We start from the raw sequence: 15,868 nt of genomic DNA, 5'->3' as shown, positions 1-15,868 counted from the left end.
TTAGACAAGAATGGGAGAGCATTCCTATTTCTAAACTTGAGAAACTGGTCTCCTCGGTCCCCAGACATCTGTTGAGTGTTGTAAGAAGAAGGGGAGATGCCACACAGTGGTGAAAATGGCCTTGTCCCAACTTGTTGGGGATTTGTTGACACCATGAAATTCTGATTCAACATATTTTTCCCTTAAAATTGTACATTTTCTCAGTTTAAACTTTTGTTCCGTGATTTATGTTCTATTCTGAATAAAATATTAGAAGTTGGCACCTCCACATCATTGCATTCAGTTTTTATTCACGATTTGTATAGTGTCCCAACTTTTTTGGAATCCGGTTTGTAGTAGTAACAGTAATTCATATAAAAAATATGGAAAAAATATGAAGAAGATAGTGGTGGATATCTTAATTATGAAGTTGCATCCATTTAGGTATAAAAAACGCATGTGCGTTTTCTGTGCGTTTTTTCTATGTATGTGCGTTTTTTCATCTATTGCTGCAGTATTGCCTTTATTGTTCAGTCTAATGCCCAAATTTGTTTGAAAAGGATTGTAAAGATGTAATCTATACAATGTGTTATTTATGTACCTGTTTGCTTCCTATGTTTCTAACTGATTATATATATTCTATCTCAGTTCACTTTTATGATTGTTAAAGTTGTTTCTTTCTAATGTTTCCTTACTTATTTCATTTAGCTTCGAGTGTGTTGACTTTCATTTGTACAGGTCCTTCTTAAAAAAATTAGCATATTGTGATAAAGTTCATTATTTTCTGTAATGTACTGATAAACATTAGACTTTCATATATTTTAGATTCATTACACACCAACTGAAGTAGTTCAAGCCTTTTATTGTTTTAATATTGATGATTTTGGCATACAGCTCATGAAAACCCAAATTTCCTATCTCAAAAAATTAGCATATTTCATCCGACCAATAAAAGAAAAGTGTTTTTAATACAAAAAAAGTCAACCTTCAAATAATTATGTTCAGTTATGCACTCAATACTTGGTCGGGAATCCTTTTGCAGAAATGACTGCTTCAATGCGGCGTGGCATGGAGGCAATCAGCCTGTGGCACTGCTGAGGTGTTATGGAGGACCAGGATGCTTCGATAGCGGCCTTAAGCTCATCCAGAGTGTTGGGTCTTGCGTCTCTCAACTTTCTCTTCCCAATATCCCACAGATTCTCTATGGGGTTCAGGTCAGGAGAGTTGGCAGGCCAATTGAGCACAGTAATACCATGGTCAGTAAACCATTTACCAGTGGTTTTGGCACTGTGAGCAGGTGCCAGGTCGTGCTGAAAAATGAAATCTTCATCTCCATAAAGCTTTTCAGCAGATGGAAGCATGAAGTGCTCCAAAATCTCCTGATAGCTAGCTGCATTGACCCTGCCCTTGATAAAACACAGTGGACCAACACCAGCAGCAAACATGGCACCCCAGACCATCACTGACTGTGGGTACTTGACACTGGACTTCAGGCATTTTGGCATTTCCCTCTCCCCAGTCTTCCTCCAGACTCTGGCACCTTGATTTCCGAATGACATGCAACAGTCCAGTGCTGCTTCTCTGTAGCCCAGGTCAGGCGCTTCTGCCGCTGTTTCTGGTTCAAAAGTGGCTTGACCTGGGGAATGCGGCACCTGTAGCCCATTTCCTGCACACGCCTGTACACGGTGGCTCTGAATGTTTCTACTCCAGACTCAGTCCACTGCTTCTGCAGGTCCCCCAAGGTCTGGAATCGGTTCTCCACAATCTTCCTCAGGGTCCGGTCACCTCTTCTCGTTGTGCAGCGTTTTCTGCCACACTTTTTCCTTCTCACAGACTTCCCACTGAGGTGCCTTGATACAGCACTCTGGGAACAGCCTATTCGTTCAGAAATTTCTTTCTGTGTCTTACCCTCTTGCTTGAGGGTGTCAATGATGGCCTTCTGGACAGCAGTCAGGTCGGCAGTCTTACCCATGATTGCGGTTTTGAGTAATGAACCAGGCTGGGAGTTTTTAAAAGCCTCAGGAATCTTTTGCAGGTGTTTAGAGTTAATTAGTTGATTCAGATGATTAGGTTAATAGCTCGTTTAGAGAACCTTTTCATGATATGCTAATTTTTTTAGATAGGAATTTTGGGTTTTTATGAGCTGTATGCCAAAATCATCACTATTAAAACAATAAAAGGCTTGAACTACTTCAGTTGGTGTGTAATGAATCTAAAATATATGGAAGTCTAATGTTTATCAGTACATTACAGAAAATAATGAACTTTATCACAATATGCTAATTTTCTGAGAAGGACCTGTATGTTACGAACGGGGCCTCCCATCGAGAGGCGAACGTGGTGCATAAAAAAACATTGTTGTATACATTTTTTTTTTTATTAAATATTTCTTTATTGTTATACAAAACACATTAAATATACAGTATCTGACCGTCCAACGGGTCGTACAATAATCATTCAAATTAACTTTTTACCCCTACCACCCCCCCAACCCCCACCCCGCCCAAGTGCATCACTATTTATAATAACAATATAAGGTACTATATATAATAACAATATATGGGTATATTTATTTTTCCTTTCCCCTTCTTCCACCCTCCCCCCTTTTCCCCTTTACAAATATCCCTTTGTTACCATCGTCTCAAAAATATCCATCTATAGATTGGATAAAATCTACAACTTTTTATTTACAGCCGTCAGAAAAAGATGAAAAAAAAGGAAAGGAAAAAAGGAAAAAAAAAAAAAGGAAAATTACATCTTTACAATCCTTTTCCAACAAATTTGGGCATTAGACTGAACAATAAAGACAATACAGCAGCAATACATGACAAAAAACGCACATACATAGAAAAAACGCACAGAAAACGCACATGCGTTTTTTTTATACAGAAATGGATGCAACTTCATAATTAAGATATCCACCACTACCTTCATATTTTTTCCATATTTTTTATATGAATTACTGTTACTACTATTTCTGATCAATTTTTTATCATTTATTCTTATGTTTTTCTTTTATGGTGTCCTAACTAAGGGCAACATAAATAAGTGACTGATTCTCTTTCTTTCTTTAATTGACCGAGTCAATCTGCCAATATCTTGTATTGAAAAGCTCCAGCTCATAATGATGAGTCCTGAATATGTATGAGCTCCTGCCCACCTGCTGCTGATTGACAGTTATTTTCCATATGAATCAGCAGCAGGTGGGCAGGGGAGTGGCTATAGCTCTGAATTAAATAAACGCTGGACTCACTGACATCACGCTGGACTCAAATCAGCTCATTAGCATGCGGCATGTGGCATCTTTGTGTGTATATTATGAGGTAACCATCTGTCACACCAGTAAGTGAATACATCTTAGGCTACTTTCACACTTGCGGCAGGACGGATCCGACAGGCTGTTCACCATGTCGGATCCGTCCTGCGGCTATTTCGCCGTGCCGCCGGACCACCGCTCCGTCCCCATTGACTATAATGGGGACGGGGCGGAGCTCCGGCGCAGCATGGCGGTGCACAGCGAAAGGCCGCCGGACTAAAATTACTGCATGTCAGGCTTTTTAGTCCGGCGGCTTTCGCCGTGCATCGCCGTGCTGCGCCGGAGCTCCGCCCCCGTCCCCATTATAGTCAATGGGGACGGAGCGGCGGTCCGGCGGCATGGCGAAATAGCCGCAGGACGGATCCAACATGGTGAACAGCCTGTCGGATCCGTCCTGCCGCAAGTGTGAAAGTAGCCTAAGGCACTTTTTAGTAGTTAATGATTGTATATAATTAGTTAGATTATAATCAAATATCCACATGACAGGTTCCCTTTAAATTATTTTATTTCATTTTAACGATTCCATATAATCTGTGAATCGACACTAAACAAAGAATCTTAAATAGCAAGAACAAATTTACTTATCTACACATATATGCATACAAAAAACGCAGGCAAAACTGTGAAATGTTCCAGTATAAAGACTTGGTATGAGTAATGAATCCCAGTGAATAGACTCTAGGTCGGGTTTTTGGGTTGGGTCATTTTTGAAGTGGGTAAAAAAAGGCAGTCTTAAAGGTTTAAACATGGCCACCGAGGAAGAGGTTGGAGTACCTCGAAACGCGTCTGGCATTATCTACTATTGCAGAGACTACCCACCAATACCCACACTGTCTCACTGAAGGATTTTATTCCCTTATAAACATAAGGAGAAATAATGAAAATTACAAAGCAGCGCAAGACAAAGACATCAGCTGACCGAAGTGCGGGAGACCACGTGACGGATCACGTGAGACGCCGACTCGGCTACACAAGCTGCGCATCCCAAGCGAGGAGAAACAGCACGCCCGAGACCATCCCTACACACAACCTCAATACCACACAGCATTGAAAACCAGCCAACAGGGTGAGTACCGTTAACTACCGTGTGGGACGCCACCGGTAGCAACGGGTATCGCATCACCACCAAACAGTGAGTAATAAAGCTTACTATACTGCACACTACTTTCCTAACAACTTAGGCTACTTTCACACTAGCGTTCGAGCGGATCCGTTCTGAACGGATCCGCTCATATTAATGCAGACGGTGGCTCCGTTCAGAACGGATCCGTCTGCATTATAACTTAGAAAAATTTTCTAAGTGTGAAAGTAGCCTGAGCGGATCCGTTCAGACTTTACATTGAAAGTCAATGGGGGACGGATCCGCTTGAAGATTGAGCCATATGGTGTCATCTTCAAGCGGATCCGTCCCCATTGACTTCCATTATAAGTCGGAACGGATCCGCTCGCCTCCGCACGGCCAGGCGGACACCCGAACGCTGCTTGCAGCGTTCAGGTGTCCGCTCACGGAGCGGAGGCTGAGCGCTGGCAGGCGGATGCATTCTGAGCGGATCCGCCTCCACTGAGAATGCATTAGGGCCAGACGGCTGCGTTCAGGGCCGCTTGTGAGCCCCTTCAAACGGAGCTCACGAGCAGACACCTGAACGCAGGTGTGAAAGTAGCCTTATTCTGCTGATGCAAAATCATACCAAAGATATGAACTGCCTATACATTATTAAACTAAAGACATGAAATGTCCATAATCAACATCTGACGGACCTAATAATTTGCAACCATTTTTTTTATCTCCTTCGGGAATTAACCGACTTTTACTAAAATCACAGGATGTGTATGAATACAAAAATGGGCAATTAACATTTACCAGCAAGGAGTTTTCTTTTATCTTCTCCAACAGGACATTTTTAAACTCTACTATGCTTTTATAATATCCTTTTATAATATATTTCATATAGTACGATTATTTTAAGATATTGCAACTCTTCACATACATACATTTCATTACAAATGTATAAGAGGAACCTGCACACAATAATCAAAATACAAGTTGGATCACCGATTGACACCTACAACTCTTATTTTATTTTATTTTATTTTATATTTTCGACGTGCTACAGTATTTACTAATTTTAACCGCATTTGAATCAATATAATCTGTGTGGTAACCAGATGTAGAGTGCCTGTCTATTATCATTCTGCATATTTCTACTATATAAGCCCCACAAAGTGACTTCAGAACTGAATTAATCCTTAAAAAAGTGGGTTTTGGAAATGTTCTTAAAATTTTTATAAATTGCACCTAAAAAATCTATGCCTTCTAACATCATAAAAAAATGTAATGCCATTTACAAAATGATGCCAACATAAAGTACACATATGATGAATAATCATTAATAACTGTTAGGAGGCATCGCTATCCGTCTTAAAAGCAGAGACATTCAAATGTTTAAAATAGTGATTTTTCCAAATTTTCCACAAATTTTTTGCAAATAAAAGGTAAAACATATCAACTCAAATGAAGTACAATGTGTCAGGAGAAAACAGTCTCAGAATCGACTGGATAAGTAAAAACCTTCCAAAGTTATTACCACATAAAGTAAAACATATCAGATTTGCAAAATTTGGCATGGTCCTTAAGATGAAAATTGACTGTGTCCTTAAGGGGTTAATAGGTTTATGGACCTGCTATGTTTTTAAGTGGACTGGGGATGTTTAGTTTTGAGTGCCGAGGAACATACAGTATAATTTTTAATGTGTATTTTTTTTATTAAGCTTTAATCCCTATAGGGGTTTTATGTCCATTAGCTCGGAGGTAATTTTTTTTTATTTTACACTGTTTATTATATGTAAATTGTAGGATTTTACAAGTTCTTCGAAGTAAAGTCGTGAGTTTTTTAAGACACTGAGGCGAGTATTGCTTTCTCTTTCTTTACTTAAATTATAGCAGCAACAGACACAGGAAGAGAAAAAAACACTAGTGACCAAGGCAACAGGCCACTCCCCCTGATCCAGCCAGTATAATAACCAGCTCCTCCTAACAGTCCTCCTCTTTCTTTGAAACCAAGTTATGCGAACAGGCGAACCAAGAACTGTAACTGTGGAACTCCAAACATCCCCACAGGAACTTGAACCATACGAACTGGAACCTGAACGATTCTGGTGAAATCTTCCTAACGTAGAACTATCCTCACGCCAGTGAAACGCAGGAAAACTCCGGAAAAATGGACCATGGAGGAATCAACCTAAAGGGGAAGGAAAGGAAAATGTGCCGACTCAACACTGTCCTATTAAAAGTGGGAGAATATGATACGCAGCTGGAAACATATGCAAACATCACAAAATACAATCAACCATTTCACCTGAGATTTTATACCTACCATACCCAAGGATTAAGCAAGGGCAGGAGTAGCCAAACGGGTGGGTCAATACTCGCCTCCGTGTCTTAATAAAATCACGACTTTACGCCGAAGAACTAGTAAAATCCTAAAATTTTATAACAGACACAGAGGCTTCGTATTGCAAGTTCAAAGCTGCATGACCACCGTGGAGAAAACATGAGGCAACGGGCGAAAGTAAAAGGTGGACTCGCGCGACCAATTGGCCGCCCTCAAAATGTCTTGCAACCGCGCCCCTGAAGCCATCATGGAGGTGGCCGAAGCGCTACGGGTGGAATAAGCGGTGTAGACGGAAGTGTCCACACCTGCAAGTGATAGGATCCATTTGACCCAACGTGCCAAGGTGGTACTAGACACCGGAGCAAAGGGGGAGCGATAAGAGAGGAAAAGGTTGGAAGAGGCGGGCGAGCGGTGAACCACCGTTCTAGACTCATAGTCGCAGAGGCAGGAAACCGGACACAAAGCTGGTCTGGCCGGGAAAGCCGGGTAAGTGACCGAGCGTGACGCCGTCTTAGTGCGCCTAGAGATGTCAAAGGTGACCCCATCTGGGGTAAACGACCTAGCGGAATAATCCAAGGCTTGAATGTTGGAAACCCGTTTGCAGGACACCAGACCCAAAAGGGAAACCAACTTGGCCGAGAGTTGGCGCAGGGAGAGTTCCGCGTTCGAGGGCCAGGAAGAAAAAAGTGACAGGACACAGGAGGGCGTGCCAGGCGAGAACCCTTAAGCAGGCGGCACACTAAAGGGTGCTGCCCAGCCGGGCAGCCGTTGAAACCCTGGTGCGCTGAGGATATGGCCGACCTGTACACATTAATGGTGCAATAAGCCCGACCATCCTCAAACAAGGACGTCAAGAAATGAAGGATGGCTGTCACAGGGGCAGATACGGGATCCAGGTCCCGTCACACGCACCAACTAGCCCATGCCTTCCAGGCAGATCTATATGAGCGTCTTGTGCCGGGGGGCCCAAGCGTTGGCCAATAAGCATCGAGTCAAGATCGAAAGTCCCTGGAAATCCCAGGGGTCCCTGAAATCCTCCAAGCCAGGAGAGGCAAGGAGCCCTCCATCAGAAGGGGGTGACACTGGCCGAGGGGTCCTAACACGAGATCCGGAAGAGCTGGCAACAGCCTGGGGGTATCCACCGTTAACTCCAGGAGCTGGGAGACCCACACCCGAGACCTCCAGAACGGGGTCAGTAGAACCAGCTCGGCAGTCTGGCGTCTGACCTGAAGGAGCATCCTGGGAATCAGGGCAAAAGGAGGGAAAGCGTAGAGAAGCGAGTTGGACAAAACTTTGAGAAACGCATCCACAGCTTTCGCCGCCGGATCCGGACGCCAGCTGTAAATCCGCAGAAGTTGGGCATTGAGCCAGGATGCAAAAAGGTCGATTGACAAGGGACCCCAAAGAGAACAGATAGCCGAAAAAACTCCTACCTTGAGCTTCCAATGGCTGCTGTCCGACCAGTGGCGAGAGCTCCAATCTGCCTCGATATTGTGGAGGCCTGGAAGATAGTCTGTCCGGACGAGTATATTTTTGGAAAAACAGTAGTTCCAAAAGTCCTTCGCCAAACGAGCCAGCAAAGTGGAGCGAGTGCCGCCCATGTGGTTGACATATCTCACAGCAGACACATTGTCCATGCGAAGGCGTATGCACGCATTCACGGTGTTGTTCGTGAAACTCCTGATTGTGAAGGAGCTGGCCAGCCATTCGAGGGCATTGATATAGAGGTTTGACTCCTCCAGTGATCACAGGCCCCCGGTGGATACCCCGTCACAGTGGGCTCCCCATCTGAGGAGACTGGCATCGGAATCTACCTTGAACTCCGGTCGAGAGCCGAAGATGGCTCTGCCGTTCCAGGCCGACAGATTGTGGATCCACCAAGACAGCTTGTCTCGTGTCTCCATATCCAGAGACACCACGTCTGCATAAAAGGGTTCCCCTGCAAAGATGGGCAATCTTCAGGCGTTGGAGAGCCTGATAGTGAAGGGGGGCTGGAAAGACCGCCTGAATGGAGGATGAAAGGAGGCCGATTATGCGGGCCCGGTGGCATAATGACAGTCAGCGGCATTGTAAAGTACGTCGCAACTCTTTGTGAATCGCACGCACCTTTGCCAGAGGAAGGCTGAGGGATTCCACCTCCGAACCCACCAGGAAACCAAGGAATTCCATGCGCCTGGCCGGGGACAGGCAGTATATCTCCTGGTTGAGAAGGAAACCTAGTCGCGAGAGGAGGTCTATTGTCCATTGAAGATGGGACAGTAAGGTCTCTCTGCTCTGGGCCATGAGAAGGATGTCGTCCAGATAGATAATAAGATGGACACCCCCTGCCCCGAAGCCAGGACACTACTGGGCGCATAAGCTTGGTGAAACACCAAGGAGCCGAGGAGAGGCCAAAGGAAAGACAGGCGAAGCGCCAGACCTCCTTGTTCCAGAGAAACCTGAGAAGGTCTCTGGATTGATCTGCAACCGGGACCGTTAGGTATGCGTCTTGGAGATCTAACTTTACCATCCAATCTCCAGGGAGTAATAGGTCTCGCAGGAGATGAATGCCCTCCATTTTGAAATGCCGGGAGGGCACTAAGGCATTCAGAGCGCGGAGGTTGATAACCGGTCGCATCTGACCTCCCGTTTTCTGTACGAGAAAAAAGTTGCTCAATACCCCCAGTGAAGGGGTGGGAGCTTGCTCTATGGTCCCTTTGCGGAACAGGGCAGAAAGTTCTTACTGAACCAAAGCACGGTCGGATGGGTACATAACGATCGGGTGGGGATGGGGAATGCGTTCTGGGGAGTCTATCAGCTCTATCTGAAAACCTCTGACAGTGGAGAGGACCCAACTGTCCGAGGTGATGGTTTGCCAGGCGGGAAAAAAATGCCAGAGTCTGCCCCCTACAGATGTATTGGAAGAAACATGAGGAAGTGGCAGGCTTACCGTATGGGCGTCTAGAGCCGGGAGTGCCTCTGAAACCTCAGGAATGCCAGGTACTTCCGCGGAAAGGGAAGAACGGGTTCAGGTGGCATGTCTCCTGGAAGAAGGATCCCTGGAAGCCGGACGACTGGGAAAAGGAGCCTCGGCCCCCGTTACGGGCCTGCTTGGATGACCGGCCGGACAGGCGGCCCCTGACACTGCCAGCCCTGGTAGAGACCCGGCCCTGAAAAACTCTCCTCATAGAGGATTGCACCTTGTCCAGGGCCGTGAAGGCTCCTACATAGCGACCTAACTCCTTGATAAAAGAGCCCCCCAACAAGAGGCCTTGGGCATCTTTGCCCGGTTCAGTGAGGGTGAGGTTCGCCAGTTTGGGTTCTATTTTGAAAAGAATGGCTTTACGCCTCTCTATTGAAAGGGAAGTGTTGACATGGCCATGCAAATCGCCCGTTGCACCCAACCCCGGAGTCGACCTGTTTGTTTTCTGCTCTGGCGGATTCCGCTAGGTCAAAAAGTTTTGCCAGCGGGCCGAAAATATCTAACAGCTTGTCCTGGCAAGCTTTTAATGCGGAGTCCAGTCCCTTACGGGGGTTCCATCCTAGCTTAGCTAGAAATTGTGTCATCTTAGGGTCCACAGTAGGGGTATCACAAACCTTATTGGGGATAAGTGGCCTAGGACATTCTGCTTTTAGTTTATTTCGGGATGCCTTGCTAAGTGGGTGGGCCATTTATATGGATACACCTTAATAAAATGGGAATGGTTGGTGATATTAACTTCCTGTTTGTGGCACATTAGTATATGTGAGGGGGGAAACTTTTCAAGATAGGTGGTGACTATGGCGGCCATTTTGAAGTCGGACATTTTGAATCCAACTTTAGTTTTTTCAATAGGAAGAGGGTCATGTGACACATCAAACTTATTGGGAATTTCACAAGAAAACCACTTATAAAATGTGTTCAATGTGCTGCCCATTGTGTTGGATTGTCAATGCAACCCTCTTCTCCCACTCTTCACACACTGATAGCAACATCGCAGGAGAAATGCTAGCACGGGCTTCCAGTATCCGTAGTTTCAGGTGCTGCATATGCTGTGAAGATACAAGATGTGCAGCACCTGAAACTACGGATACTGGAAGCCTGTGCTAGCATTTCTCCTGCGGTGTTGCTATCAGTGTGTGAAGAGTGGGAAAAGAGGGTTGCATTGACAATCCAACACAATGGGCAGCACATTGAACACATTTTATAAGTGGTCAGAAACTTGTAAATAACTCATGAAAGAATAAAGTTACGTTAAAACCAAGCACACCATTGTTTTTCTTGTGAAATTCCCAATAAGTTTGATGTGTCACATGACGCTCTTCCTATTGAAAAAACAAAAGTTGGATTCAAAATGGTCGACTTCAAAATGGCCTCCATGATCACCACCCATCTTGAAAAGTTTCCCCCCTTACATATACTAATTTCCCATTTTATTAAGGTGTATCCATATAAATAGCCCACCCTGTATATTAAGAACAGGACATGTTCTATGTCTTGCGGAATGGACATATGGATGCGGAAAGCACAAGGATCACCCAAGTGCTTTCTGCATAGAACATGTCCTATACTTGCCCACAGAATGGACTTACTGAAGTCAAAGAAAAAAATGGATGCAACACAGACGTCACTCAGACATCATCCCAGCAGACTGCAAAATACATGCGGTTGTGTACCTGAGGCCTAATACCTTACAATACTGGTATAGAAAGCTCTTGAGAGTCTCTCCATATACCCCAGATCTTTAGACAGAGATCTATGCTCTCGATATACTCCCTGATCTACTCTCACTGTGAAATTAAACCTATCTAAAGACTCTGAGAATGAGAGGATAGCAATCAAGTCAATGTTTGGCTACTAACTTCCAAGCTTGATAAAGAATATGTTGTAGAGTGAGTTTGACATATCCATCCCTATCTAAATCGCACAAGGCAAACCGGGGAGGGGCTGCTATTGAGTGAGTTACAGTAGTGTGAATGAGACAGACAGGGAAGCAGCAGAGAAGCCCTGAGGAGTGAAGCCAGCCAACCAAGAAAAACCAGTGTGAGATAGTGTTCAGTACCAGCCTCTGAGGAAGCAAGTGAAATGTATCCTGGAGTGTATAGCAGCCAGTAAGGGGAGGTGCATAACAGAAATGTGGAGGTAACGTCCGTGTAAGGTTTTGGGCTCTACAGCTCACCTGCCTGGGGATTAGGAAGCCTCAAGTATGCAGGTATATTTTTGAGGAAGATTGCAATTCTGCTATAGTAGTACATCCCTCAGCAGGACATTGTAGTACTCAGAGTGGATAAGTGGTCTGTTTACTCCATATTTACAGCCTTGAGACCTGGGAGCACTGTAAGACGATCAAGATCTGGCAGTCCATGCATAATCACAATGGTGACAACCACTATTAACATGTGTATATAAACCTTGCCACCTTTACTGGCAGTAAAAAAAACAGCCTCATCACCGAGAACTATCGACAGCACACCAAGGCATGTCTATGGTACCTGCCTTGCACCCCAACATGCACCAACACCAAGGCCACTCAAAACCACCAACAGGTAGGAAACCCCTAACTCCAGAGTATTTCCAGAGTGCGGGAGAAGAATCTCCACTGTGAGTACCACAACCGCCACCCTCGCCACAGCCACCACTCCCATCCTCTCTTCCCCACGGCCCCCTGTGGTCTGGCACATTGAATATAGTTCCCATATGAGTAAAGAAACACATAAGCAAAGCCTGGCTGACTGGTTTTATGTTGGAAAAGGATTTTATGGGTTTTAATAAAGAAGACACTTTTAATGGAATGCATTATCAGCTGGAAATGTCTTACAGTTGGATTTACCACCTGTCCCCTAGTTACCATGCACGGAAGGAACCTGCAAGCTACAGAGGTGAGTGAACCACTGCTTGTACTGAATACGGGTGTTGTGAAATATGTTTTTATCTACAGTCGCCTAAAAAATTAGCACTACCCATATCTATCAAAACAGATGCCTGGCACTGCCAGGCAGCTAATAAAAATAGGTAGAAATTACTAGTAGGCATTGGGTAAAGCACAATTGCCATTACATTGATAGCCCATTCTAGCACCAAGAAAAGGCTTTTATCAAAGGAGCAAGCACCTAGAGTGGGCACCAGCTCTGGTTTCACACTACGTCTTTTTTGCAACAAAAAACCCCCAAAACTTTTTAGCTGTATTTTTGTGGCAGTTTTTGCAGTGAAGAGTCATCCAGATGTTGCATGTAAAATATAAAATGCCCTACAAACACTGCAGTTTTTAGTGGCGTTTTAAGGTAGTTTCCTTGATTTTTTGTCCCTTGGTGTTTTTCACATGGCAGCATGTTCTGAGTGTGAATTTTTTTTCAGGCATTTTCATATAGACTTCTCTATAGATTAGAAAAAAAAACTCAGAAGAAAATGTATGAAAAACATTGTGTGGCCATTAAAATGCTTTTAAAAAAAACATGGTCATGCCAAAGTTTGCGACTTTTTGGGGGTTTAGAGCCCCACTTACCACTTTTTCAAAAAGTGGAAGAAGGGTACAGGGTTTGGGTATGGAAACAATATATAGGAAAATTAGAATTAAAGGGGATATCCCACAAATTAATAAAAACATATCTGTAGTAGTGCACACCATAATTTTATCTACGGTATATCAATGCAAAAAAATGCTGCTTTTTTTCTCTTTTTTTCCTCACATTATCTGGAGGTCTTCTTCTATGCCCTTTCTGTGGGTGAGCAACAGCTCCTCCCATCTAAGATTTAAGCAACTGAATTTCAATTAGTTCTTGTTAACTCCTTCCTCTCTTACATAGAAGATAGTCCTTTACTCACAGCCTCAGCTATTCCAGTAATAAATAGCACTATGATATATAAAACCCCCTAATTTCCTTGTTCACTGTCTTCTTACCCCTTATACATCTCCTAGCCCACATATATCGGCCCTGCAAACCATTATGTCGCCACCTATGGAGGCAGCCATGTTTTAGTAGTCTGATGCGGCTCCTCCACGATACCTCTGCTCAGGGTGGACTGGCCATAGACCCTACAGGGAATTCTCCCGGTGGGCCGATGCTCAGGGGTCTGCCTGAGCCCTTCTCATGTCTGCTGGCCTGGTACATAACAATCTGATGGTCTCGGCATTAATTAATTTAGGAGCATCGGGTTCTTATGCACCTGACCAGCGGCACTTTGATATTTGGATCTGCTGGGGCGGTATTTTGTGCTGCACTACGGTATTGTAGACCCTGTCTACTTGTATTGGCCCTGCCTACTTGTGTTGGTCTGCCTTCTATCATTTTGCACCTGCCAACAACATAGGGACACTTTTAGTTTTTTTCTAGGACCGCTTTAAGTTCCCAGTCTGCCCCTGCCTCTGCTATGTTACTTCTGGCCACCAGTACCATCCAGGCACTGGCACATTTAGGTGCGCCCCATGCCACCACCAATGCACACACATGCTAGCTCTGGGAAACACTCTTCTCCCCCAGCCTCCTGGTAATCCACACCTTTCCCTCCCCACCAGATACCAACCTGTCTGCGGGACTCACCCCTGACCTCTCCTGCTCTGCTAATTGCTACTTACAACCTGGACTTGCTTAGTCCATTCTTATCCCTAGTGTCTCTTTCCCCTATAATTGTATGATGTCACTTGGGCAGGCTTCACCTGCTAGCTGTGACGGGCGCAGCACTATGAAGTGCCTTTTGCACTGTGGCATTAGAAGAATTCTGATATCTCTGACTTTTAGTCCAACCAGACTGTCTATTACTCTGCAATTCCTCTAGTGCCGTTCTATGGAAACAGTAAGTTTAAAGAGCACACCAAATGCTTGAAATAACTTCTTTATTAACTTCAACTTTTCTTCATATAACACTGCCTGCCGCCTTCGCAGCAGACTAGTCCATGTACAAAACACGTGTTGAATAAAGTATCATAAAATGGCGGTATGCATAAGATGGTGGTTCAACTGTTCAATCTTGTCATTCAGCATAAAATGGTGAATATATTTCTCTCTTGAGTATCTGTACTGTCACTAAGTTATTTAAGCACTTTATGATCTCTCTGAGAGAGGTATATCTGAGATTTGACCGATAGTTCTACTGATCTGTATGCAATTTGTATGGATTGCTATTTATATGCTATTTGTAGTTTGCAATTGGTGGAACTGCAAGTAAACATATATAACCAGTTCAGTATACAGCTCTAATCACACTATTAACAATAGGAACACATCATAACTGTATTAAATACCTATTTTGGCCTCTTTGTTGCCATAAAACTGAACTCTGGCTGGATCTGTGTGTGTGTTCAGCTCCTGTCTCTGGTGAATAATGATTCTAGCAGCTTCTGCTAGGGGAATTCCCAGACAAGCTGTGTATGAGGCTGGCTGTGATTTCTGAAAACTCTTGCTGTGTGAGGCTGGCTATGATTGGTCAAGACTCCTGCCCAGTAACAACAGATTAACACTGTGCTTTCTGTTGTTTCTGCTGTGTCACTGAGCTTACCTTTCATTACAAAATGAATCTTAAAGGCATATTATCTCTTTCTGCTTCTGTGAACACAAAATATAACAGTTATATGACATCCAAAACATGATGTCACAGTAAATAACTTTGCTTTTGTCTTTAACACACAAACATAGGATCTGTATTAAGGCTTTTGGCAGGTTTAGCTGTATACACATATAAGCTATATTAGCAACCTAGGACAGGTCTTAGCTGGCCAGCTATATCATGTTATTTTCATTTATGTTAGGTGTTGTTATGATTTGTTTGAATTAATTTTTTCTATCAATTGTGTCTATTTTCTCTTTGGGTCTCATTGCTTTTTTGTCTTTATTTGGCACTTATGTTCTTCCTTTATTCCCTAGCAGCATAGAAGATTAAGGTCTGTGAGGACCGAAACGTCCTGAAATATCAAGACGCCATGTCCTATCCGTTTCTTTGGATTCTATGGAAATTTCATGTATGCACTGACTGTGTGCATAAAAACAATTTTTCGTTTTTGCATTGAATTGGGAGAGTGCTGGATTTTCTTCCTAATATATGTTAATTTTTCACAAGCACTTCCTTCCTCAATCTACCCGCCTACAGTGTGCCCCATTTACTATTCAACATTAGAGGGAGATATAGCTATATATCTTGGATGGAGATCACAATGCCAGACGTGCAGGAAAGCTACAGAGCAGGGTCCATCAGGTGGGCCCAAGCTCTGACAATAATGGACCCCTAGTA

The sequence above is a fragment of the Bufo gargarizans genome, chromosome 5, assembly GCF_014858855.1.
Source record: "Bufo gargarizans isolate SCDJY-AF-19 chromosome 5, ASM1485885v1, whole genome shotgun sequence".
NCBI classification, from domain to species: domain Eukaryota; kingdom Metazoa; phylum Chordata; class Amphibia; order Anura; family Bufonidae; genus Bufo; species Bufo gargarizans.
This window is presented reverse-complemented; position numbering follows the sequence as displayed.